Source organism: Sorex araneus, chromosome 5 (assembly GCF_027595985.1).
Source record: "Sorex araneus isolate mSorAra2 chromosome 5, mSorAra2.pri, whole genome shotgun sequence".
Classification (NCBI taxonomy): Eukaryota; Metazoa; Chordata; class Mammalia; order Eulipotyphla; family Soricidae; genus Sorex; species Sorex araneus.
The window spans coordinates 178126520-178152317 of NC_073306.1; the positions used below are offsets into that span (position 1 = coordinate 178126520).

Consider the following 25798-nt stretch of genomic DNA (forward strand, 5'->3'; position numbering starts at 1 on the left):
TGGAGGACCATATGGAATGCTGGGGATTGAACCTCGGTATGCTGCTGTACCATCATTCTGGCCACCCAGATTGTCATCTCTTTTTGTACTTCTATCAAGCCAGTATTTTATCATGTCTATATATACTATTTGTTTGTTGAGTCAAACCTGAAAGTACATAAGGCTTACTAATTTCTAGCTCTGCACTCAGGGGCCACTACTGGTTCAGTTTTGAAGACCATTTGTGGTTCCAGAAATCAAACTCAGGTATGCTGCTTGTAAGACACACACCCTACCCACTGTACTAAGGTTCCGGCCTTCTCTCTGCTCTTGACTATTTTCCAAAAGTCTGCGAACATATTTTTCTTATAATTTGAAGATAACTGTACTAGAATTTACTGACAACCTCTCTCAACTTCAAGAATATTTCCTGATTTTGAATAATTCCTAACTATTAGATTTAACTCTGACTGTGCCCAAATATTTATGGTCATCATTCTTTGCCTCCCTTTGGCAAGCACTTAAAATTAATGATATTAAGCTTCTTTAACTTCCCCTTCATTCAGCCTTGTCAGGATACTTTTCCGAATAAATTCTCTGTTCATGATTTATGTAACTTGTCAATAAAACGTTTTCTCCTTGTATGAAAAATGGTTAGTTTCTCCCAGCTTAATTCTCAGAGCTGTTAGTTCTACAGATAGAAGTGTGAATTTATCAAAATATATAATAACTTTGTCAGTTCATATTCACTATGTTGAATTATTTGATCAATTTATATGTAAATGATTTATATTTAAAACTTTGATTTTAAATTTTGCAAATAACAATTTTATAAGACATATACTTGATAAAACTCAGATAAGGGTGTTTATTGCCCATCAAGAAATTACATTTAACATCATTAATGTATCCTTGAAATTTTTTCTTGAAATACTCACTTTTTGAATCCTAATGGTTCTGCAATACAGGAAGTATAGCAGAATAATCATAAAATCATAACAATCATGAAGACATCCCTTTCAGTGGTTTTGGTGGTTTTCAAAAAAAGATTTCCTTAGGGTGATAAATTGCTGTAAAAACAAATACAAAGTTGTTCACAATAACTTAATAATCCAGAGTTCTAAAGCATAATGCAACGTTTCCTCTCTCTAAAATATGATAACAGCCTGGAAGCACCCATTTCCCTGCTTGAACCCCAGCCGCCACTCAAGGAAAGCGCCTCTTCCAGCATCTCACCCAGGAACTGCCCTCCCCTCACAGCTGCCGTGCCCAGGGCACAAAACTAACTTCTCCATCAGGTGTGTGGAGCCCTAGTGTCGTCCCCCCCACCCCATTTCTACCCATCATCGCATAGCTTCAAAATCCCTAACCTCAAAACCACAAAAGAAGTTGCTTTGTCAATACCTTGCATATTTGGTACTAGTTAACTAAGGCCTTACATATCTTTTGCCTATCAATAAGCCATGGTTAACACACAAAGAGTGTCCCATTTCAGGGGTAAAAACATACAACAACATGGGAAAAACTCCAAAACCAAAGGTCACAGTGATAAAATGGTGCAGAAATTCACCAGGCTTAATGATTGAAGTTGCTAGCCCGGATGAATCAAACCATAATAATGAACTATATAAGCTCTCAGATAGGAAATTTAAAATGGAGCTTTTCACTGCTTGGAATCCAGCCTCACATGCTGGGGGAAAAGGCAGCTCAGATAGAGAAGGGACCACCAAGTAAAGGGTACTTGGAAGGCCCACTGGGGATGGGCGATGCGGGCTGAAAGTAGACGGAACATGTGGCCACTCAATACCTATATTGCAAACCACAGCACCCAAAAGGAAAGAGTGAGCAAAAGGGAATGCCCTGCCACAGAGGCAGGGTGGTGTGGGGGGAAGGGGAGTCAATGGTGGGAAAGATACTGGGATCATTGGTGGCGGAGAATGGGCACTGGTAGAGGGATGGGTACTTGATCATTATATGACTGAAACGTAAGCAAGAAAGTTTGTAAGTCTTGTAAGGAACTGTACCTCACGGTGATTCATTTAAAAAATTTAATTAAAAAATAAATAAATAAAATGGAGCTTTTACAGATGTATAAGGAGCTCAAGGAAACAAAGGAATGTACTACTGATAAAATACAAGAGCATATGAGAGTGAAAGTGAGGAAAATGCAAACAAAAATAGAAGCAGAAATGACAGACTTAAAAAATTTTCTAGGTGGTATCAAAAACTCAGTGGAAAGCCTCAGCAACAGAGTAATAGCTGCTGAGGACAGAATCAATGAACTCCAAGATGAGATGCAGAGAATTTCAGACAACAGCAGAAAATGGAAAAGAGTCTCAAAATAAAGCAACAGATATCAAGAGAACATGGAGATGAAGCCAAGAGGAATAACAAGAATCATTTGAGTCCCAGAGGGACAGGAAGAAAACCCTGACGAAGAAGAAACTGTAAAAAACATAATTGCTAAGATGTTCCCAGACCTAAAGAACACATGTGATCAGATTCTGGAGGCCCAAAGCGTACCAACTAAAAGAATTCTAAATAAAATTACTCCAAGACACATCCCTGATCAGAATGAGGAACACCATAGAGAGAGATAAAATCCTGAAAACAGCAAGATCAAAGAGATAAATTACTTATAAAGGAGCATCCTTAAGATTCATAGCAGACTTATCTGATGAAACTCTCAAGGCTTGAAGAGAGTGGTGGGATATAGTGAAAAAGCTCAATGAAATAAATAGCTCACCAAAAATACTTTACCCAGCTAGACTCTCAATTCATATCGGAAGGAACAACACACCGCTTCACAGACAAACAACTCAAGAACTTCATAGACTCAAAACCATAGTTACAAGAACAACTAAATGGGCTACTTTAAGACAAGCCAAGGCACTCAAATACACCAAACTTTTGCAGAAAGATGGGACAAAACCCCATAACAATAATCTCTCTCAATGCCAATGGGCTAAATGCACTAATGAAAAGGCACAGAGTGGCAGGATGGATCCAAAAATTGAACCCAATATTCTACTGCCTGCGAGAACCACATCTGAACAGTCAGAACAAACACAGACTCAAAATTAAAGGCTGAAAAACTATTGTAAAAAGCAAACAACTCCCTTAGAAAAGCTGGAGTGACCATACTAAATAATATCAGATTACATAGACTTCAGACTGAAGAAGGTTACAAGAAACAGTGAAAGTCATTTCAGAATGATCAAAGGATCTATACCTCAAGAAGAATTCACACTCCTAAATATATATACATCTAATAAGGGACCAGCAAAATACTTAAAATGACTGCAAAATACTTAAATAGACTTGAAGAAAGACATTGATAGCAACAAAATAATACTTGGATGTTTCAACACTGCTTTATCACTTCTCTATAGATCAAGACTAAGCTCAGCAAGGACATACTTTATATATATATATATATAAATATACATGATATATACATGACATATATATACATATATATATACACATGACATTTCTTCCCCAAAAAGCTGAATACACATTCTTTTCAAGTGCACATGGGACATTCTCCAAGATAGACCACACTGGGCCACAAAACATACCTACCTCCATAAAATTAAGAGGATAGAAATTGTATCGGCAATAAACTTTGAACAGCAATCCCATTCACAAGCTTTGATAAGGGAGCAAGAAGTATGAAGTGGAACTTCTTTAACAAATGGTGCTGGTAAAACTGGACAGCTACATGCAAAAAAAATGAACTCAGACCTCTGTCTAATGCCAGGCATAGAAGTCAGATCCAAATGGATTAACGACCTCAATATCAGACCTGAATTTATAAGATACGTGGAGGGAACTTTAGGCAGAACTCTCAATGATATTGAAGCTAAAGGCATATTCAAGGATGAAACACCACTGACCAAGCAAGAGGAAACAAATATAAACAAATGGGACTACATTAAACTAAGAGATGCATCAGAATCTGCACCTCGAAAGAAACAGTGACCAAAATACAGAAAGATCCCACAGGATGTCAAATATTATTTACCCAATATCCATCAGATAGGGGCTTAATATTCAGGATATATAAGACACTAGTAAAAAAAAAAAAAGAAAAAACCTCTAACCCCATCAAAAAAATAGGAAGAAGAAATTAATAGAAGCTTCCTCAAAAAAAAATACAAATGGCCAAAAGGCACATGAATAAATGCTTTACATTATGAATCATCAGGGAGATGCAAATCAAAACAACAGTGAGATATCATCTCACACCACAGAGACTGGCATATATCAAAAGGAATAAGAACAACCAGTGCCGGCACGAATGCAGGGAGAAAGAGACTCTCATTCATTGTTGGTGGGAATGCCCACTAGTCTATTTTTTAAAAACAATATGGACATTCCTTTAAAAACTAGAAATTGAGCTCCCATATCATCCCCATATCATCCAGCAATACCACTTATGGGACTATATCCCGGAGATGCAAAAAAAAAAAAAAACACAGTAGAAATGACAACTGCACTTGTATGTTTATTGTGGCATTGTTTACAGTAGTCAGAATCTGAAAAACATGAGTGCCAGAGAGCAGATGACTGGTTAAAGAAACTTTGGTACATCTATACAGTGGAATACCATGAAACTGTTAGAAACGATGAAATCATGAAATTTGTATATATGTGGATGGAAGTGGATAGTATCATGCTAAGTAAAATGAGTCAAAAAGAGAGGGACAGACAGAATGACTGCACTCATTTGTGGAATATAAAGTAACATAATAGGAAACTAACATCTAAAGATAGTCGAGATAAGGGTCAGGAGGATTGTTCCCCTGGTTAGAAGCCAGCCTCAAGTGCTGGGGGAAAAGGCAGCTGGTATAGAAAAGGGACTGCTAAGTAAATGATGGTTGGAGGGATTGTTCAAGATGGGAGATGTGTGCTGAAAGTAGGCTGTGGACCAAACATGATGGCCTCTTAGTACCTGTATTGCAAACCATACCGCCCAAAAGGAGAGAGAGAGAGTAAGAAAGAATATACTTGCCACAGAGGCAGGGGGTGGGATGGGGTGGGGCCGGTGGGAGGGATACTGGAAACATTGGTGGTGGAAAATGGACACTGGTGGAAGGATGGGTCCTTAATCATTGTATGATTGAAATGTAATCATGAAAGTTTGTAAGTCTGTGACTCTGTCTCATGGTGATTCAATTAAAAATAAATAATTAATTAAAATAGGGTAGCAACTCCATCATATAAAGTTCCGCTATGCTTTCCCAAACTTAAAAGCAAACATACTATCTCATTGTCTTTTTAGTAAAGGAGTCCCCTTTATACCCTTTTAGGAAAAGTTCTCATTACTCTTTCTCTCTTGCAAAACTTTGATTATGGCAATTACTAGTTTCAACTTAAATTAAAACATTTGAAATCGTGGAGTAAAATACCATCCTTCTATCAACATCTTGGATTTGAGTATGTGTTTTGGTATTGCCACAAGTGCAATCGAAATTTTCCCTTCAGTCCACGAAAATGTCTAGATTGGGGTATAATTGGGGGTGGGATGGGGAAGGCCACGTCTGGCTGTGCTCAGAATTTACACCTGACTCTGCTCTCAGGGATCACTCCTGGTGGGCTCAGGGGATGATAAAAGGTCAGCCACATTCAAGGCAAGTGCCATACCTACTCTCCTATCTCTCTGGTCCCTAGGACATAATTTTTGATGTTGCTGTATTTCTTCTACTTAATCATTAAACAACAAACACTCATTGAGATCCTGCAAATGCGTCTCACACTGCTCAACTAGTTTCCAATAATAAGATGATGAGAAGGCTCAGATCTTACTCTCCTGGGGCTAACAGGTTTCTAATGAGGTTTCAACTCATTCATTCTGTTTTTTCTTTTAGCTTTTAAATCAATTACATTCTTACTTAATACTTTTGCATTTAAAATACATATGTGATACACTGGGCATTTTTATATATGCCTTTCTCTGTTTCTCCTGTTACTACTACTTTAGCTGGTTCATGCCTAGGTCTTTATAATATTTTAGCTAGCTCTGATCTTCTGGATCATTTCCTTTCTGTTCACCTAGGAGATAAATCTTCAAAAAAAAAAGAAAATTAAGAGTTAATTTTAATTTTCTTGCTCAAAGTTTTACATTGTACCACACTGACTACAAAAATTTAAACTCAAACTCTTAGCCTTGCATAATCAAAGTCATTTGAGAATATAAACTAACCCTCTAAATTCACCTTAGGATCTGAGGATAAGACAGGTTACTACTTGTTTGTAGTTTTTAGATTTACCACTATGTCCTACACAACTTTAACTATTCAGTATACTTATACTCCACTTTATTGGATTATCCAAGTCTGATATTTGGAAAAATCTGCAAATTTAGTGAGATTTCTCGTGTGCTCTTTCTCAATGTCTTCTCTTTCTATCATAAACTTCCCCAATCTTCCAAATTTTCTCACATGGATTGAATTAAAGTGAACCATCTTACATTCTCTTTCTAGAATGCTTTTGTTATTTTAATAAGCATTTAAAAATATTGTGTGTTCAAAATAGATAAATATAGTCCACCAAAGATAGTAGGTAGACTAAAATGGAAAATAAGGTAGATTACAACATACTTATTATTTCCCTTGCATATGTAATTGTAAAATAGCATACTGTATCAAAACACACAGATTTTGTAAATTTCAAAATTTTAGTTTAAGTTCATACTTTTGGGTTTCTGTTAATTCAGTATTTAATATGATTTATTAACTTATAAAAATTTAAGTTCTGAGTATTCTATTATGCAATAGTCACTTTGCTAAGCAATGAATATATAATAGTAAGCACAATAGATTCTTTGTCATGAAAAACATTTTATCTAAATGTTCATTAATTGACAATGTAAAAGAAGCAATGGTATATAATTTACCATGGAATCATATGCAATATTGATTGATCTAGAAGGTATAACTCTCAGCGATATAAGTCAGAGAGACATAAACACTATTACTTCACTCACACACATTATACAGTGAAAACAAAAATGATGAAGTAAATTAAATTAAATTACATTAAACTAGGGGTCTAGTTTCATCCCCAACATCCGACATGGCACCTCGAACCCACCAGGAGTAATCCCTGAGTGCAGGGCCAGGAATAAGCCCAAAGTACAACCAGTGTGGCCCCAAACAAAAACAAAAAAACAAAACCTAATTAGCAGTGAACCTGTCCAGTTAGCAATAGATCTCATCATTTCCATAGTCTTGTTTACTTACAGGAATTGTTTATATTGCATGGTCCAGAAAGCTTCTGAGTTTACAAATTTTAACAAGGAAAGAACTAACTGCATCAAAAATAACAGTATCTTAGGGGTACAGTGTCACCCAGAAGGTCAACCTGTACCTGTGGGGCAAGTACATCAGCAGCCTGATGATGCTTTCAGGCTTCCTGATACCCTAAATTGCCACTGTGCCTCTGGCTGGACCCTAACAACTTTGGACCAAGTTTTCTGAGAAATTAAATGGCCAAAGTTTAGGTATGTGGGAGTCATTCCTACAAACCACCTCCAGCTCAGCTATACCATCTCATTTATCCGCCTTGCTTCAGAGACCCATAAATAAATCTATAAAGAGATCAAAAGCAGGCCATTTAAGTGCATTAATGGCCATGATTCAGAGACTCACAAATGAAAAGAACATTATGCCGCAGAGATGTCTCCATACGCTGTGCCCTGCTGATTTCATTGGGGCACATCAGAGTGGGGGTAGGTGTGTCTCTCCACCTGCCCCAAATGAACACCAGCAGGCATAAACCTCCAGAACCCAACCACTGCCACACTCACGGGTGACCATCACAGGCTCATCAGGTGACCCACATGCATGATAATTAATCCACTGAGAAACTCAGATATGCAGGACCAGTGACTGAAAACTATAGGCTTCACAGAGTTGAGGTTGGGCCACCTACCCCCATCTCCCTGCCGTTCTAGTTCCCTGGCAGTCAAGCCCAAGAACTGCCTCTGGGCACCATTTAAGAGCATTAATGACCATGATTCAGAGATTCACAAATGAATTTCGGAAGAGAGCAGCACACCACAGATATGCCTCCAGACCCCAAATATTTAAAAGTTTCAGAACTCCATGGGGCCGGAGCAATAGCACAGAGGGTAGGGCATTTGCCTTGCACGCGGCCGACCCGGGTTCGATCCCCGGCATCCCATATGGTCCCCCAAGCACTGCCATGAGTGGTTCCTGAGTGCAAAGCCAGGAGTAACCCCTGAGCATCGCTGGGTCTGACCCCCCCCCCAAAAAAAAGCAAAAAAAAAAAATAAAAAATAAAATGCTTTAGAACTCCAGAAGCACGTAATCTCTTTCGTGGCTATATGACACTTTATACTATTCATGGCAAAAAAATACAAAATAAATTATTTAGCATCTGCCTAAGTAGCAAGCCGAGGTGGTGGTGAGAAGATTCAAAGTAATAGTGGTGGGAAGGTGTAATGGTGGTGGGATTGATGTTAAGATATTAAATGCAAACAATTGTAGCACAGTCTGTAGCACTGCTGTCCCCTTGTTCATCGATTTGCTCGAACAGGCACCAGTAACGTCTCCATTGTGATACTTGTTGTTACTGTTTTTGGCATATCAAATACGCCACAGGTAGCTTGCCAGGCTCTGCCATGCGGGCGGGATACTCTTGGTGGCTTCCCGAGCTCCCTGAGAAGGATGGAGGAATCAAACCTGGGTTGAACGTGTGCAAGTGCATCAGCTATATTATTGTTCCAGCCCTAAATGCAAACAATTTCTGTGAACAACTTTATGAAAAAAAAAATTAATTTAAAAATTTTTAAAAAGGAAATGAGTTCATGCCTGCTTCAATCAACTTAATCATTGACTGAATAATTAGAAGTGCTTCCACTTAAAAAATCATGTAGCACTGTCGTCCCGTTGTTCATCAATTTGCTCACATGGGCACCAGTAACGTCTCCATTTTGAGACTTGATACTGTTTTTTGGCATATAAAATATGCCACGGGTACCTTTCCAGGCTCTGTCATGCAGGCGGGATATTCTAGGTAGCTTGCCGGGAGAGGGACGGAGGATTCGAACCCAGGTTGGCCACGTGCAAGGCAAACGCCCTACCTGCTATGCTATCACTCCAGTCCCTACTTAAAAATAAATAAAATAAAATAAAATAACAGCATCCAGTATTCCTCAACTAGGACTTTTAAGTATTTCAGTGAATGAAAAGTAAATTTTTCAAAGCCATCTTCTCAGTAGCAAGTTACCTCAAAGTCAAGAGCAGAGGTGGATGTTTTTTTATTTTCTCAGTGACTCACTGAATGGATTCAGCCCTGTGCTCATAAGCCTTCCCGTGGCAGCTCAGCACCTCCTGTCTGTGCTCTGGCTCTGCCTGACAAACCACCCTAATTGGCCTTGCTCACTCTCCACCGCCACAGGGCTCAGAGCTTAGGCCAAGTCAATCATTTCTGGGCATATTTCTGTTGCAGGGAACTTTCCTTCTCTTGTATTTCACTTAATAAAATTAGTCACTACACATGGTGGATTAGCAGCAGCAGCAGCTCAGCTTCCTTGGATTTACATGAATTTATTCTCAGCGGAGAGATCAAGAGGCAATTTATTCAGTTGTTGGCCTTGTTAGGAGTTCCTGTCATCCAGCCCTGCATTTCTGACAGAATAACATGTTTGTGATTATTTAATATTTGGGATGATTATTCCCACTTTTACAGTCAGCTACTGGGAGATGATTTTCAGAATCTATTTTTTTTTCCTGCGCTAGCTTTATAGAGCAAGGAAAAGCAAGACAAAAAAGTAAAAATATTATTTTATCTTAATTTTAGTTGATATAATAGGGGTTTGCTATGGTAGAAGTTTGAAAAGATGGACTAACCGGTCAATACCTTGCTGATCACAAAGCAGCCTCAGACCTATTTTTGCTATGATAAGTATCAGGCTCTTTCTAGGAGACCAAGCCTTTGTTTTCAAGTAACATGTTCAACTCTATGTTGTCCATACATATTTGATGAATGAAAAATGCCATTTTTCATTCAACATGTCAAGAGAGACAGATATAAACATTGCATTGATCTAAGATTATGGTTAGAGAGAAGGTAATCTTTCTGAGAGTCTGTACAAAATGAAAGTTGAGGGAGGGGGAAATTGAGGGACTCACACAACTACCCTCTCTGTCATGCCTAAAGGTATTCCTGGTAGCTCCACAATGGATGGAAAAGAATCTAGAACTCAAAACAAGAAAGTAAAGACAGCTTTCTTTTTTATGTCATCAGAGTTTAACAGCGGGTAGGGCATTTGCCTTGCACGCGGCCGACCCAGTTTCAATCCTCCATCCCTCTTGGAGAGCCCTGCAAGATACTGAGAGTACCTCGCCTGCACGGCAGAGCCGGCAGCTAACTGTGGCATATTCCATATGCCAAACACAGTAACAACAAGTCTCACAATGGAGACATTACTGGTGCCTGCTTGAGCAAATCGATGAGCAACAGGATGACAATGATACAGTGATACATACTTAACAAATCAACTGTGTGCTGAGAAGTAACCACAGAGAATCCAGATAGATGGAATCTAATCCTTTTAAAAATAATGAATCATCATTCCTCATTTCCCTTGCAGATCATTTTCAGACTTTTGCAGTTCAGAAAGCTCTTTCTAAAGTGTCTGAGATCTGAAGCATCACTTAGAGTTTTACAGCTTATTTTTCCAGTGAACAAAATGTAAAAATCTGTATACAGTAATGTTATCTGTGTGTTGGGTGGCAACAAGAAATCTTTTTTTTTTTAGGGCCTGGAGCAATTGCACAGTGGGGAGGGCATTTGCCTTGCACATGGCCAACCCGGGTTTGATTCCCAGCATCCCATATGGTCTCCTGAGCACTGCCAGGAGTAATTCCTGAGTGCATGAGCTAGGAGTAACCCCTGTACATTGCCGGGTATGACCCAAAAAGCAAAAAAAAATAAAAAAATCTTTTTTATAACAAAAAATTTATACTATTTTTGCAAAGTAATTCTGACATAGAGGAAAATGTTGTAGCATAGAACTAGAATTTTCTTTCCTTTCTTTTTTCCTTATGAACAAATTAGCAAACTTAAGTGATTTCTGAATCTTAGAATTTGGTGATGAGAAGAAAGTCTTGATGGTAGATCTTATCTACAAAACTGTGTGAGTGTGTGTGTGTGTGAGGAAAAATTACATATATGAGTATTTGACTATGAGGCTAGCAGGTTTATACTTTATATGATCTCACCTTAGTTCTCCTTGTGTTCTGGGTTTATTTCATTCTTAGAAGAGTTTATAGCAACAATATTTGCTCAATTTCCCTGCTGCAATGCTGACAGACATTGATTCCTTTGGAAAGGTCATATCCACAAGACACAGCTATACCTAGAGGTTTCTGAACTTTACCTCCAATTCATGCTTTTCAGCCCAGAAAACATTCAAGGAGACATTTCTAATGTTTTTGTCTGGTTCCCTTTGATTACTTAAAGGATCAGAAATTATAATCCTGGGTCCTTAAGAGTTTAAAATACAGTGTGGTCTATAAGAAATTTTATAGGTAAAGCTTTGATTTAAAAAAAATTTTCCTAACTGCTGTAAAATGAAAAATTCACTCTTTTGTATATAGCTCATAATTTGTATCAAATGGCCAATACTATTTTTTCAAATATAGTATATCAGGTTTACCTTATGATTTTTAGTTGTCAGTTACTTAGAAGATTAGCACATACCAATATTCTATTTTTCTTTATGTAAAATAGTCACATAAGGAAATGCCATTTTTACTTGCTGCTGTGAAAACTTTTACAAAATCTAGATATTAATGAGAAGTTAAAGAGGAAAAGGAGGAAGTTGATAACCAATCTATTCGATAATAGTCAATAAACATAACTTGTCTCTTCCTCAAGAAAGGAAAAACAGGCAATATGAAAAATACTCGAAGACTTTCTTCAAAGTTATTGCTAGATTTGGGGCTGGAGTGATAGTATAGCAGGTAGGGCACTTACCTATCACAGAACTGACCCATGTTTCATCCTGAGCACTATGTATAAGCCTTGCCAGTAGTGCCCTAAGCATTGGTAAGTGCCTCCCCAACCCCCGCTCCCAATGAACCTATTGCTAGTAGTTGCCTTAATTGTATTCCTTTATTATTCAAATACTTTTCTATGTCTAATTTCTTTATGAAAAGTAAAAGGGGATTTTTAAAAAATACTTTTAAAAATTCCATCAATACCATTCTAAGCATATACCACAGGATATGGAAACATAACTTGAAAAGTACATTTGCACCTCTAAGTTTATGGCAGCATTATTCACAATAGTCAACACTTGGAATCAACCTAATGGTCTATCAGCAGATGTCTAGATCAAGAAGTTATGCTATAATACAAAACAGAATACTATTCTGACATTAAAAATGATGAAATGGTTTTTGGGGGACAAAATTGGGGACAAAAATGAATGAAACTGAGCTAATTATGCTGAGCAAAGTCTCTAAGGATATGACAAATACTGAAAGGATTTATTCATGTAAACTAAAACAAATGAAGGAGGGAAAAAACAAAACAAAACAAAACCCCAAACAAACACCTAAACTTAGTTTCACTGAACTTAACAAAAACTATGATGTTATAAGAGAGAAAAGGAAGAAAAGGGTGTGAATTGGTCTTTTTAGTGATTCTATAGCTCTGAAGCTTTGGTGGTGGAGGTGGTGAGAATTACACACAATTATAGAGAGCTAAACCCCTAAAATTCCATAAGATCATAAACTAGTGATCATAGGTGAACAAAATTAAAGGTAAAGAAAAATCTCACAGGGAGAAAATCAAAACCAACCTGTAACGAAAATCATCACTGTATCACTGTCATCCTTGCTCCAGCAGGTGCCAGTAACCTGTCACGTGCTAGTGTAGCCCAATGGCATCTGCTCGCTCCAGAAACATGAAGAGCACGTTACTGTTACTTTTTTTTTGCATATTGGATACATCACAGGTAGCTTGCCAGGCTCCGCCCTGCAACAAAAATTATAATAAATAATAATACTTTTGTAAGTGCTTAGTATATAGGAGATATTGTTCTGAGCACTTAAATGCACATTAACTATTTTGTCACCATAATAACATTAGAAAGTAAAAACAATCAGTACCAATATTTATAGATAAGTGGAATGAAGCATAAAGAAACTAAATAACTTGCTTTCAGTCTTATCGATGAGTAACAATTGTAACTCTAGGTTCTAGGGGTCAAAAATATATATACTATAAAATAGTCAAGATAAAATAAGCTAATAGTTATAATTTTTTTGTTTTGGGCCAATCGAAAGGTTCTCAGGGTTAACTCCTGGCTCTGCACCCAGGGATCACTCCTTGAAGGGCCTGGGGATCACATGAGCGTGCTGGAGATGGAACGGGGTCTGCTACGTACAAGGCAAGCGCCCTACTCACTTCACTCTCTCATATCCTAGATGTGATTTTTAGCCTTATGCATAAAAACTATTAAAGGACAGGTAAGTTTTTTTTATTGTTCATCTCCATAGAGAACCCAACTTGGAATACATGAGCTCTAATTAAAGTATAAACAAATGGAATTTTATGGATGAAAGAAGTTGACTGTCAGATGAAGAAATTCCAGAATGGCAAACTAAGAGGGTGATTATGAAAACACGGCGTTTTAATACTTGAAATACCTCTAAAGAACAACTATAGCAAAGAAACTTTCCTTCATCACCGCTGTATTGTTTACTTTGTGATGCAATGCCTGTTGTCCTCTAATTCCCTTTATTTTCTTTACAAATTGTTTCCCTCTAATGATCAAATATATTCAAAAGCCTTAAGGGATAATATTTTGAACATTACCCACTTTCTTTTATTACAGAAGCTATTTCATTTGCTTCATTACTCTTGCCCGGATAAAATTAAAATGGTAAAGTAAAACATATAAAATGAAACATGAAGGTAGTCTGTGAGAAAGTACATGCAAGAAACTAATAGATTTTTGAAGCTAGCATTTTTTAGGACATAATTTTCCAGTACATAAAGAGAAAAAGCCATTATAGTTATATTTTCCAAAGAAATGTCATAATAAAATGTTTTTTAGTAAAATAGCTAATGGACTGATAATTGTATGCTTTATTGAATGTGTTGGTACTTATCATTAATGTGATCCATAAAATGAATAGTTTTCCTGAATTTATTGAGATTACATTAGAAAATGAGTTAACAATGCTTACAAATAAAAATGAAGGTACAGTATTCGCAATGGGAGGGGACATCGTATTTTAGAAACAAAAATATTGAAATTATACAGCGGTGATTTTATAGAAGTTATAGATCATCTTTTCATCCAGTTATATTTAGATCAATAAGGTTTAATCCGCCCACTTCTACACCAAAGAATCTGTCAGAGAATGCCTTCAGTGAGAAATAAAATTGAGAGAGACTTTCCAAGTAACCTTCACATCCCTATCCCAACCCTATTATGCAGCCACTGGTTCTCTAGTCATACATCATATTTTCCTCTTGCTGGATTTTACATGATGGATGATGTTCCCACTTCCACAAAATAAATTGCAGTCTTTGTTCTATCCCTTACTCAAAAGCTATAGTGTCAACTTCTCTCTCTTCCCTCGCAAAGGGCATAAAATGCAAGAATCTGGAAGAGACACTGGTATTTAGACACAAAATTTAATTTTTATCAGTGTATTCAATAATAAGTCACAAATAAAATTCATTGTTTTAATTTGAGTTTATTTTCATTTTTGTTTTTTGGTCACACCCGACCTTGCTCAGGGCTTGCTCCTGGCTCTGTAATCAGAAATTACTTCTCATCAGGATCAGGGACCATAGGGGATGCCTAGGGTCAAACCTGGGCTGTCTATGTGCAAGGCAAATGCTTTACCTGCTGTACCATTTCTCCAGCCCCTTGTTTTAGATATTACTTATAGCCAACCACAAACCTAATGAAATAGAAAAACTAGTTGGTCATGATGCTATTGGGAGAGAATTAACACTAGACCATGTCATAACAAGTCTATTATTTGCCCAGAAACTGATTGAAATTACACTTCAATGCATGGAGAAAAGCTGTGTTTTCTCCTTCCTCTTTACTTTGTTTGAAGTTAAAAAGGAATCCTGAGAGAAAAACTGAAGACAATTGCTTTCTTTGTGTTTCAAAACTAATACGGTGCTTTATGTATCTGACTTTGAAGATCAGATCTGAGTTCCAGGTTTGGCTCTGCTACTTGCTAGTTTTGTAGTTTTTAACAAGTTACATAACCCTTTTGAGCTTCAGGTTTTTTCTTTTTAATCTATAAAATTAAGACAGTACATTAGAGTTCAAACCATTAGTTGTTATTAGTAGGAAAAGGGGTTCATTCATTATATCTGGCACATTTTCAGAAGAAATCTGATTACATAAAAATTTCCTTTTCCACCCTTCTGAATAAATGCTTATATAAATTTGTTTTTTCCCAGGACCAGAGCAATAGTACAGGGTGTTTGCCTTGCACACAGCCGATCCAGGTTTAATCTTTGGCATTCCACAAGATTCCCCTAGCATAGATAGGAGTCATTCCTGAGTGCAGAGCCAGGAGCAATAACTCCTGAGCTTTGCCCAGAGTGAACTCCCCCCCCCAAAAAAAACTGTTTTTCCCAAAAAAGTTAATATTTGAGCTAGCTCAGGTCTTTTCAAGCATCTAAACAAAAAAATTTTAGAGACTTAATTAGTTACTATAAATCACAAGTTGATCTTAGAGTCTTTGATGCCCGAAATTAGTTTTAGAGATGAAATAATTAGATACAACATTTTAAGAAAATATTGCTACATTAGCTTAATATCCCGCAATGACTTTCAAACTCGAATATACACAGAAATCACCTCCAACGCTTGTTAAACTGCCAACTGGTAGCCTGCAACCCAAGTTTCTGTTTCAGTATGTTTTTGTAACAACGTAGATCCCAATAATTTATATAGTTCACAGTTTATTTTTATGCTCTGGCCTAGGATCAAATTTTGAGTACCTTCGGCATAAGATGATATATTGAAGGATGTTCCTTAGAATCAGTTCTTCCCTACTTCCCTTCAGGTTTAGGGATAACAGCATTTTTGGTATTGGGATTATTATGCCCTCAGTTTTCTTACAAGCTATTTTCACTTTTTAAATTGTTCCCTTTATGAAATTATCATCAAATTGTCCTACTTGGAGCTTGGAGCATGCCAGCTCTTTGCCACTGACTACTACCATTTTGAAGAACAAAACTAAATGGCAGAAGAGAAGGGGCGTTGAGATTCCACAATATGAACCTACCAAGTTATTAGAGCTAGGACAGTGTAGAGGAGAAAGGTAGAGGTGAGTTTTTTTCTTTTATATATTGGAGCTGAGGGTATAAAAGACAAAAGAATGACCCTTTAATTAAAGAGATTGCTACAAATCATAAAACGTGAAAAGTCTGAATAAATATGGATGAACATCCATACTTTGGTGTCTTATAAATTCACTTTAACTGGGGGAAAAATCAGATTTTTTCTCTTCTAGTTCCTCATACATTATGTGATAGCAACAGTTCAGACTTTTTTTAAAAATGTACCATCTAAGGTACCACCATTGCAAAAGCAATTAGTGGCAACCTTTGTTTTTCTTCAGACTCACACCTCAGTTTAGTGCCTGTTCCTTCTGTCAACAAGACAACACTTAAAATAACAGTGAACAAAAGAGGCAGGAGAGAGTCAAAGTTACTGTGAGATTTCTGAAATGACTGTAATATGGATAACTTAAAAAAATTGATGAAAAAGCAGTCAGAAGATGAGAAGCCATTCTGTAATGTATTTTTTAATCTTTCATGTTCATATTAAATAACTCATTTTCTCACAGTGTGTGGTATCATATTCCTGATTATAGTTCATATATAGTTATATGTAACTTGAGTTATATGACATCATCAGAAAACAGATGGATGTTCAATTTTTCAGAACTGATTAGAATTGGTAATCAGAGTTCAGAGATGACTGCAGTCATAGCTAAGATATGCTCCTCAGTCTCATGATAGTTTTCTAAATATAAATAAGCCACAGATACCTGTCCTAATCATAGATAAGTTCAGGTCATGCGTCTACCACCTTCAATTTAAATGCATAAGTTCTTTAGTCCAGAAATCAAAAGCTATGAAGATGTTACTATAAAACTATTAGAAAACTACCATGTATGTAAATAGGTATGTGTTTGTATATATAAATACTATGTATATAGTATAGCATAAAATATTATGTAGATATGGCACCTTATATATACAATTCAGAAAATTACATATGTAGCATTTTATGTAATGTTCTCAAATACCCATTATTATTTATATTAGTCATAAAATAATATTTATCTTTTATATTACATATTGTATAGAACCTATACACATACTTACATCAGATAAAATATCACTTACATATATAGTCACATTTTAATTCAAAATAGGATAAATTTTTTGAAATAAAAACTCATGATTTATTAATCATAGACAATTCTCTTTTCACTGTAGATTAAAATAGAAAAATACACCTATTTTTTATTTTAGAAATAAGTATCTGAAGCAATTCTTTAAATAAATAAAAGTAGGTGTAGATATTAGATATAAACACAAAACCAGTATTGAAACACACACACACACAAAACAAAAACAATAGTAACAAGAAAATAAAAGCAAAGTTTCTAGATATAGTACACCTAGTTTTTCTTTTTTTATTCCTTTACTGGTTGTATGTTCTAAAATGACATGCTTGTTATATTATCATTTCACTTATTAAACTTAGACTTTATTTATAGTTTTCTGGGTTTTGGGGAAGAGGTGTCATCCCAGTAGAATAGGGGCCACCAGGGGTATCTATAGAGGTGTTTTAGGAGTGCCCAGATACCATGTGGTGCCAGGGATAAAACTATTAGATAAAACCAGAGCCCTAAGGATGCTAGGGTTGCACTCCAACCTTTAAGCTACCATTCTGTTTATAGCTTTCTCAAGCCATTTCAAATTAGAAAAATAAAACCCTTATCAGATTATTGAACAAAGTAACTTTCTAGAGCCATAAAGTTGTTGAAACTGTAGTTCACGGTTAGGGATGATCTAAAACCCACCACCCTGGAAAAACTTACCAAAGTTCTGATAATGTTTGGAGATATGAGTGTTAAATCAACCTGGTTTTTACAGAAAAGTATGAAGTACCAAACACATATACCAAGAAAAGATTAGATCATAATCTAAGAGAATTATAGTTTAATAATCAGGATCTCATTTCCAAATGAATTGCATTAATTTGAACATCTTTTCAGGTGAAAAAAACAACATGCAATTTTCTACAAAACTACTGTGATAAACACATTTATTATATAGTCACAAAACAGTTCAATTTCTTCTCCCAGAAAATATCTTGTTCAATTAGAAATAAGTTTTATATCAATGCACTGTAAACTCTAGACCTCTTGTATCCAAACCCAAGTTTATTATAAATATAATAAATTTCTATTCAAACAAATCACACAAAAATATTTATAAAATGTCAGTTTTGATCATATTCCTACACAGCTTCTACCTGGACCATTGGCTTTAATCAGGTGAATCTATGCCTGGTCATGCTCATATACAACTGACTTCAGTGGACTGCAGTCTTGAAATGGGACTTTTATTACTGCCACCGATGTAATTAATTCAATCCCCACAGCCAAATTGATCATTCTGCAACAGACATCCATCTTTAAGACAGACACATTTAATAATCCCAGCATACCTGTGTCTACTAACTTTTATCCTAAGACAATTCTGACCCTTATATTTAGCAGGATATCTTCCCAGCCTACAGAAAATGGTCCACAGTGATATGCCCAATTCTATGGTAAATGGTTTGGATGATCTATATACCTTATTTGTAAAAATTAACTTTGCAGATACAAGAGAAAATGTGATAAAAGTGGGTAAAACAAACCTGATCTCTAAAAAAGTTATTTTTAATATTCTAGGGTATTTATACTAGAAATAGTTAATACCTATTATTTTTATCAAGATGGCATTGCTCAAAGTTGTTTTTCTTTATTCATATACTACCATATTCAGTCCTTTTTACATCCTAAGGTTTCTGTCTGTCTGTTTATACACACATACATCTATATAGTACTATTATGATTACTACTTTATCCAATCCACTCGACATTCTACAAGATAGGTAATATTAAAATTAATATATGAGACTATAAAACAATGCAAATCAAGATCACCTCACTGTCTGCACTGTTGTCCCTTTGTTCATCGATTTGCTCGAATGGGCACCAGTAACGTCTCCATTGTGAGATTTGTTGTTACTATTTTTGGCATATTGAATACACCACAGGGAGCTTGCCAGGCATGCAGGAGGGATACTCTCAGTAGCTTGTTGGGCTCTCTGAGAGGGACACAGGAATCGTACTGGGGCCAGACGCATGCAAGGCAAACGACTTACCTGCTGTGCTATAGCTCCAGCCCAAGATCACCTCATAAGATAGAATTCAATCCTAAATTTAGAAACTTCAATCATTGTATGACTGAAATGTAAGCATGAAAGTTTGTAAGTCTGTAACTGTACCTCACAGTGATTCTTTTAAAATTAAATAAATAAATAAACTATAAACTTTCTCAGTTATGCCTAGAATCACTACCATTTCCTCTTCCAGTTACATTTATATCACACCTTGTGGCTAATTTGGCTAATGTTCCCAATCCCAAATCCTACCAACTCAACAAAAGGGTTGAAATTTATTCTGAATTATAAATAATGGGATGTGGTAAAGATAGGGACAAAAGGAATTTTTATTCACTTGTCTTAATAAGATTCATTTTTTTCTCTTTGATTTACAATGCTGTTGATAATACAGGCTCAGGTCTATAGTGTTCCAATCCCAATCCCATGTCAGCACCCCTCCAACTGAGTACCACCAAGTTCCCCTCCCTCCCACCCTACCCTGCCTAGTTATTAAGATTGATGTGAAGCATGGAGAGTGAAATTTAATGGAGACAAATGGCATTTCCTTTAGCATTTAAAATGGTACATAGGGTGTCGCCTTCTCTGACACCACAAAGCAGTCACTGTGAGTAGTACAAGTGAAGCAGGTCACCGTGAAGGTCAACCAAGGGTAATTAACAGACTTGGAAAGGGCAGAGACCAGTTTGACTCAGGACTTCACTTTGAGGTTTCCTAAATATCAAAATACTAAATCATTTTCCAAAATATATGAACTATTTGTGAAATTCAAGCTTGCAACTACAACTTGAAGTCTTGTTTCTGAAAAAAAAAATTTTTAGGAAAATAAGCACTTAAAAACGTGTAGTATGAATGCCTGAATTCAAAAGGTGAATCTCAACGCCAGGTCATCGGCTCAGAAGCCATGTATAATAACAAGCTGTAAGGATAAGAGCAATCTAAAAACGTCCTGTATTAGAGATAGAAGAGGGAAAGAGTAATTTAGAAAATTCTCAGGCTGGGGATTTGGCTTCAAGGTAAAGCACTTGCCTTGCGTGTGGAAGGCTCTTGGGTTTGATTCCCAGTACTGCACACAGAAACAGGAGAAACAGAAGAACAAAGAGACAGCACAATTAACCAAAAATTAATGTCAAGTGTGAAAGTATTTTAATATATATCTGTAGGGAGGTCATTTTATCTATTAGTCCTTTGAAAATAGATTTTTTTATTTTAAAATAGACATTTTAAAAGAACCAAATATATGTAATGTAGGTATGTACCTGTGTGCTCAGAGATCCTTCCTGATAGAGCGCAGGGAGTCAAAGGTCATGCCAGGGATTGAATTCCAGGTCAGCCAAGTGTAGAGCAAGCACCTTGCCTGCTGTGCTAACTTTCTGGTTTTGGAATTTGTTCTAGTGGGCACCAGTAACATCTCTCATTGAGAGACTTATTGTTACTGTTTTTGGCATATCCAATATGCACGGGTAGCTTGCCAGGCTCTGCCATGAGGGCTCGATACTCTCGGTAGCTTGCCGGGCTCTCCGAGAGGGGCGGAAGAATTGAACTCGGGTCAGCCATGTGAAAGGCGAATGCCCAACTGCTGTGCTATCACTCAGGTTTTGGAATATCTTTTATTAATTCATGAAAAACCCTTTTTGAACATACCAGAGTTGATACTAATGGTGACCATTAAACACCTTCAGCTTTAGTTCTAATTAGTGGGAAAAAATAACCAGCTGAACAGAGCATTAGAACTTTTTTGAAAAACTGTGATTTATAATACTTTCAATGAGAGTTTTATGATTTCATTCCTACAATATTCCAACACCCACATCTCTCACCCCAGTAGCCATTCCGTCCACAATTGTCTTGTTGTCCGCAGGTCAAACCCCTCTCCTGCATAGCCACCAACCATACGGAAGCCTACTTAGAAGCTCTGGCATCAAAGACTCAGTAAACTGCTAGGATGGTGGCTACAGCAATATGTTAGGGGGGAAGGGGTATACTCTTATTCCACTGAGATGTCAATCCCCTTCACCACTGTCAGTTCTTAATTTTATCCCCTCTCCTGCCCATGGTAAGTTCAGTTCTATAGACAAGTTGCATTTTCTGTTGTTTTGGGCCACTTGTTATTTCTTTACTATGCTTCTTTATATCCCTCATAGGAGAGATCATTCTATATATGTCCTTCTGGCTGACTTCACTCACCAGGATATCCTCTGGGTCCTTACACTTAGTGGTTAGTTGCATGATTCCATCTTTTCTTATAGCCTAGTGGTACACTCTGTGCATATCTGCCAAAAATTCCACTTCTTGATATTGAGGGCCCCCAAACATGCAGAAATACATTCGCATTCCTTCACTGCTCATTGATATACTATTTGCAAGAGCCCAAATCTAGAAACAACCCATGCTCTAGAGCATTAGAATGTTAAATCCCACTTCCTTACCTCCAAGGAGCGGCTGAAGGTTGAGTTCATATGTAGCCAATTACATTCATCAATCATAGCAGCAAAAGGAACCCCAAGGAGAAGCTCTGACAGCGAAGGCTCAGGGAGCTCCTAGGTTTGTGGCTACATAAATATATTGGGAGGACGGCCCATGCGTTCTGAGATGGCAGGAAATTCCGGGTCTTCCCTTCCTCTTCCACAAGCCCTTTATCCCTGCTATTTAAATATTCTCAAATTGTATCTTTATAACACCGCTTGAAATGTCACATTTTTAATAAGTCCTTGAATTGTGCTAGTAAATTCACAAATCTAAAGATAATGTGAAAGTGGCCAAATCTGTAGCTAACCTGGAAGAAGTTATAGGTGGTCTGGGGATTTCCAGTTGGCGCTGGAAATGGGAGCAAGTTTGCAGGATTGAACCCTTCAATCTGTGTGGTTTGTTCTCATATTATATTTAATTGAATTATCAGACAATAGGAATCGGCAGAGGAACCCAGCTGTGTGGGACCCCGGGGCTGAGACTCCCAAGGCTGCTCAGATCGCGACTGGGACTCCTCTGCCCAGATTTCCCATCTCCTAGTAGCTAGGCAGTCACACCCAGGGACTGCCCCCGGTGCCGTGTAATCCCATCAATGGCCAGCATCCAGAGACTTAAAAGCAAGCTCCCAGAAGCAGATATCTTATAGCCTACTTCTCCCTCTGGGAGAACCTGGCAAACTACTGGGAGTTTCCTGCCCACATGGGAGAGCCTGGCAAAGTCACCATGGTGTATTAATATGCCAGAAACAGTAACAAGCTGGGTCTCATTCCCCTGAAAGAGCCTCCAATGCAGCATCGTTGGAAGGATGAGTAGAGAGAGGCTTCTAAAATCTCAGGGCTTGGACAAATGGAGATGTTACTGAGACCTGAGACCTCTCAAGAAATTCGAGGATCAATGAGATGATGATGATGATGATGATGATGATGATGATGATGATGATGATGATGATGATGATAATGATGATCAGACAATAGACTCATGTCAGGGGATTGGCTGTTGGAATACACTAGCAAAAGCATATGCTTTTAAAGTTTGAAAGTACCAGAAGAAAAAGGCAAAAATGGTTGAGAGTGATTTTTTCTAGAAAGTCAGATTACAGGGTAGAGAAGAATGAAAAGAGGCTATTTGGGTTTGGGTTTTGGTTTTGTCTTGAAAGCTCTTAGAGGTTTTCACTATGTATGTGCATTACATGACAAAATAAAATTTGATTTAGTTAGGAATTAATTCACTTCTATGAGATGAGAGTATCATTTTATTTTATTATTCATTGGGCTCTTCGAATTATAATATCTATTACTTAGTCATTAACAAACTCACTCATGTTGTTCTGTATTTATTTGATATCTTGCTTTCTGTGCTCAGAAATAAAAATACTTTGGGAAGATGTAGTTTGGTTGAGACAAAAAAAAATTCTCAATTACCAATTGTGAAAAATAGTGAGAAGAAACAATAAAGAGTAATATGTGTAATGTTTTAAAAACCTATTTAAAAACTTATCAACTGGGGGCCAAATATATGATACAGTGAGTAAGGTACTTGCCTTGCAGGCAACCAGGATTTAATCCCCCGATCCATATATGCTCCCTTAAGCACTGCCAAAAGTGATCTCCAAATGCAGAGCCAGGTGTAATCCCTGAACAGAGGTGGGCCTCCAGAAAAAACTTGACAGCTGATGAACGAAAGCATTTTTTCTTAATAGCCAGGTTTCATAAAACACGTGGGGGGGGGAGCAGGAGAGGGAGTTTAAAGGACTAGCTGGAGCCCTGGCTTTGCTCCATACTTCACGCACCTCAGCATCCTCCACGCACTAAAGTAGAAATAGTTCCCAAGTATCACTGAATGTGGCCAAAAATTAGATAAATATATATGGAGAGATGATAAGTAGACAGGCTGAAACTATTAGAATACAGTTTGCATTGTATGCATTAACATTAATTGTTCTATAAAGTTGTCAAAATTTATAAAGATTCAAAATATACCAAAGTGTGTGTGTGTGTGAAAAATCACTTTTTTGAGTTTTTCATCCAAAAGGAAAACCCAATTTGTCTTATTTTTGTGCTTACCATCTTGACATCTCTTATTAGTTTAATATTGGTGCTATGATCTATGCTGCATTTGATTTGATTGGTCATATACACTATTCAAAAGTAGCTTGAAATTTAGATTAGTTTCCTTTTTATTGACTTGCATAAGTCAATTTATTAGTTTTTAATCATGCAAAAATAATGCTCTGATGGACTTTTTTTTCATTATTTAAATTCACAGAAAATTTAGAGCTCTGCTTTGGCCACATTGAAATTCACATTGAAATTCTCTAATCCCATATCCCATCCTTCACATTGAGACAGAACTTCTCATTGTGCACTTATCTATTAATCTGAGGTTTCTCACACAGCATTAGTACGGAACAGACATTGAGATATTTATTAATAGAAAGCATGGATTCATAATCAGATAATGAAAACCACTGTTAGTCCAACAGGTTCTGTAAAATCATCTGTCAGTTGCCTCTACTGAGAGTTGGGGTCCAGTGGGTGGAGCATTGGGATGTGAATCTTGGCACAGGCAACCCTTGATAAATTTGGCAGATCCAAACTGGTAATGACAGCAAGTTAATCCTCCTTCTTCTGTGATCTTTTCCTTAATTTTCTTGTTTTCTGTGATTCTTCTTTGTTTTTTTCTCTTCTTTGATGTCCTGTGCCTTTGTCCTGCTAAATCTACCCATTTAGCATTTTGTATGAGTCAGTACCTGAAGGACAGTGTGTGTGTGTGTATGTGTGTGTGTGTATGCGAGAGAGAGAGAGAGAGAGAGAGAGAGAGAGAGAGAGAGAGAGAGAGAGAGAAGGAGGGAGGGAGGAAGGGAGGAATAAAAACTCATTAATTTTCACTAATTATGTTAATGATAATTTCATGATATTGATAGAGAAGCCAGAAGACAAGATGAACCCCCACCTCCCCACCCCCAATTCACATAGCTAGAAATCCCTCGTTCCAATTATTCAATGATATTCAGTCAATACTTATGCACTGCTTACCAAGCCCGATGCGCTAGGGTGCCCATTAACTCTCTTTCCCAAACACACAAAAAATTCTGCATCTCATAACTCTTTAAAGAATCTCCCAAATTTACACCTTCAACTAGTTATGTTAAATTGTTCAAGGGCTAGAGTGAAGGTTCAACAGCAGGGGGTTTGTCTTGCACACTGCTGATGCCAAGATCCCAGGCACCCCATCCCCCTGTCCTCCAGACGTGATCCGTGAGTACAGACAGTGCCAGGAGTAAGTCCTGAGTACCACTGCAATGGTGCAAAACAAAGAGCAAAACAGATCAATCAATAAACTGTTCAGACTTTGCCTGCAATGCGGTTGTTAGCGTTCCATCTTGCTTTTGAGTTTTTAGACCACTCTTGCTTGCCAAAGCACTGTGGGAAGTTAGTCCAGACAAATAAAAGAGAAAAGTCAGATTTTTTCTGGTTCTGAATTTACCCATGTGATATGGCTGTTTTGGTTCTAGCTTTAGGGTGCCATTTGCCAAAAACTTACCTATATTTTATCAGCTGGCGTGGGCAGAGTGTTGCTCCTAAAATGAGGAATAATTCCTGCCTATTAGCAAGTGAGTTTATCTCCAGGAAACCATTGAAAGTCAGAACAAATCAGAAGAGTTTCAGCAGGAACCTAAATTAACCTGCAGGAGCCTTTCAGAGCTGTGAGCAGTATCACTCCCAAGCACAAGGTCAGCCGAGTCACGATTTTGGCTCTGCTTCTAAAGTGGGAATGATTTTTGAAAGAGAGCTTGCCTGTTGCTTTCTGTTGTGCAGAAGGAAGAAGAAAAACAAAACTTAAAGAAAATGTGAC

The 25798-nt window shown here is 37.1% G+C and overlaps 1 protein-coding gene and 1 long non-coding RNA gene across 3 annotated transcripts in view; one reads left to right on the forward strand and one right to left on the reverse strand.

Annotated features, from left to right (window-relative positions):
• GABRB1 (gamma-aminobutyric acid type A receptor subunit beta1) overlaps positions 1-25798 on the forward strand; it is a 373240-nt gene that overhangs the window by 215779 nt on the left and 131663 nt on the right. The gene's annotated exons all lie outside the window — the stretch shown is intronic.
• LOC129404918 (uncharacterized) lies at positions 940-25776 on the reverse strand. The gene is made up of 3 exons (XR_008630250.1): positions 25487-25776; positions 12821-12996; positions 940-1049 (listed from the first exon to the last, which is right to left on the reverse strand). It is a non-coding gene; the product is annotated as an uncharacterized LOC129404918 (long non-coding RNA).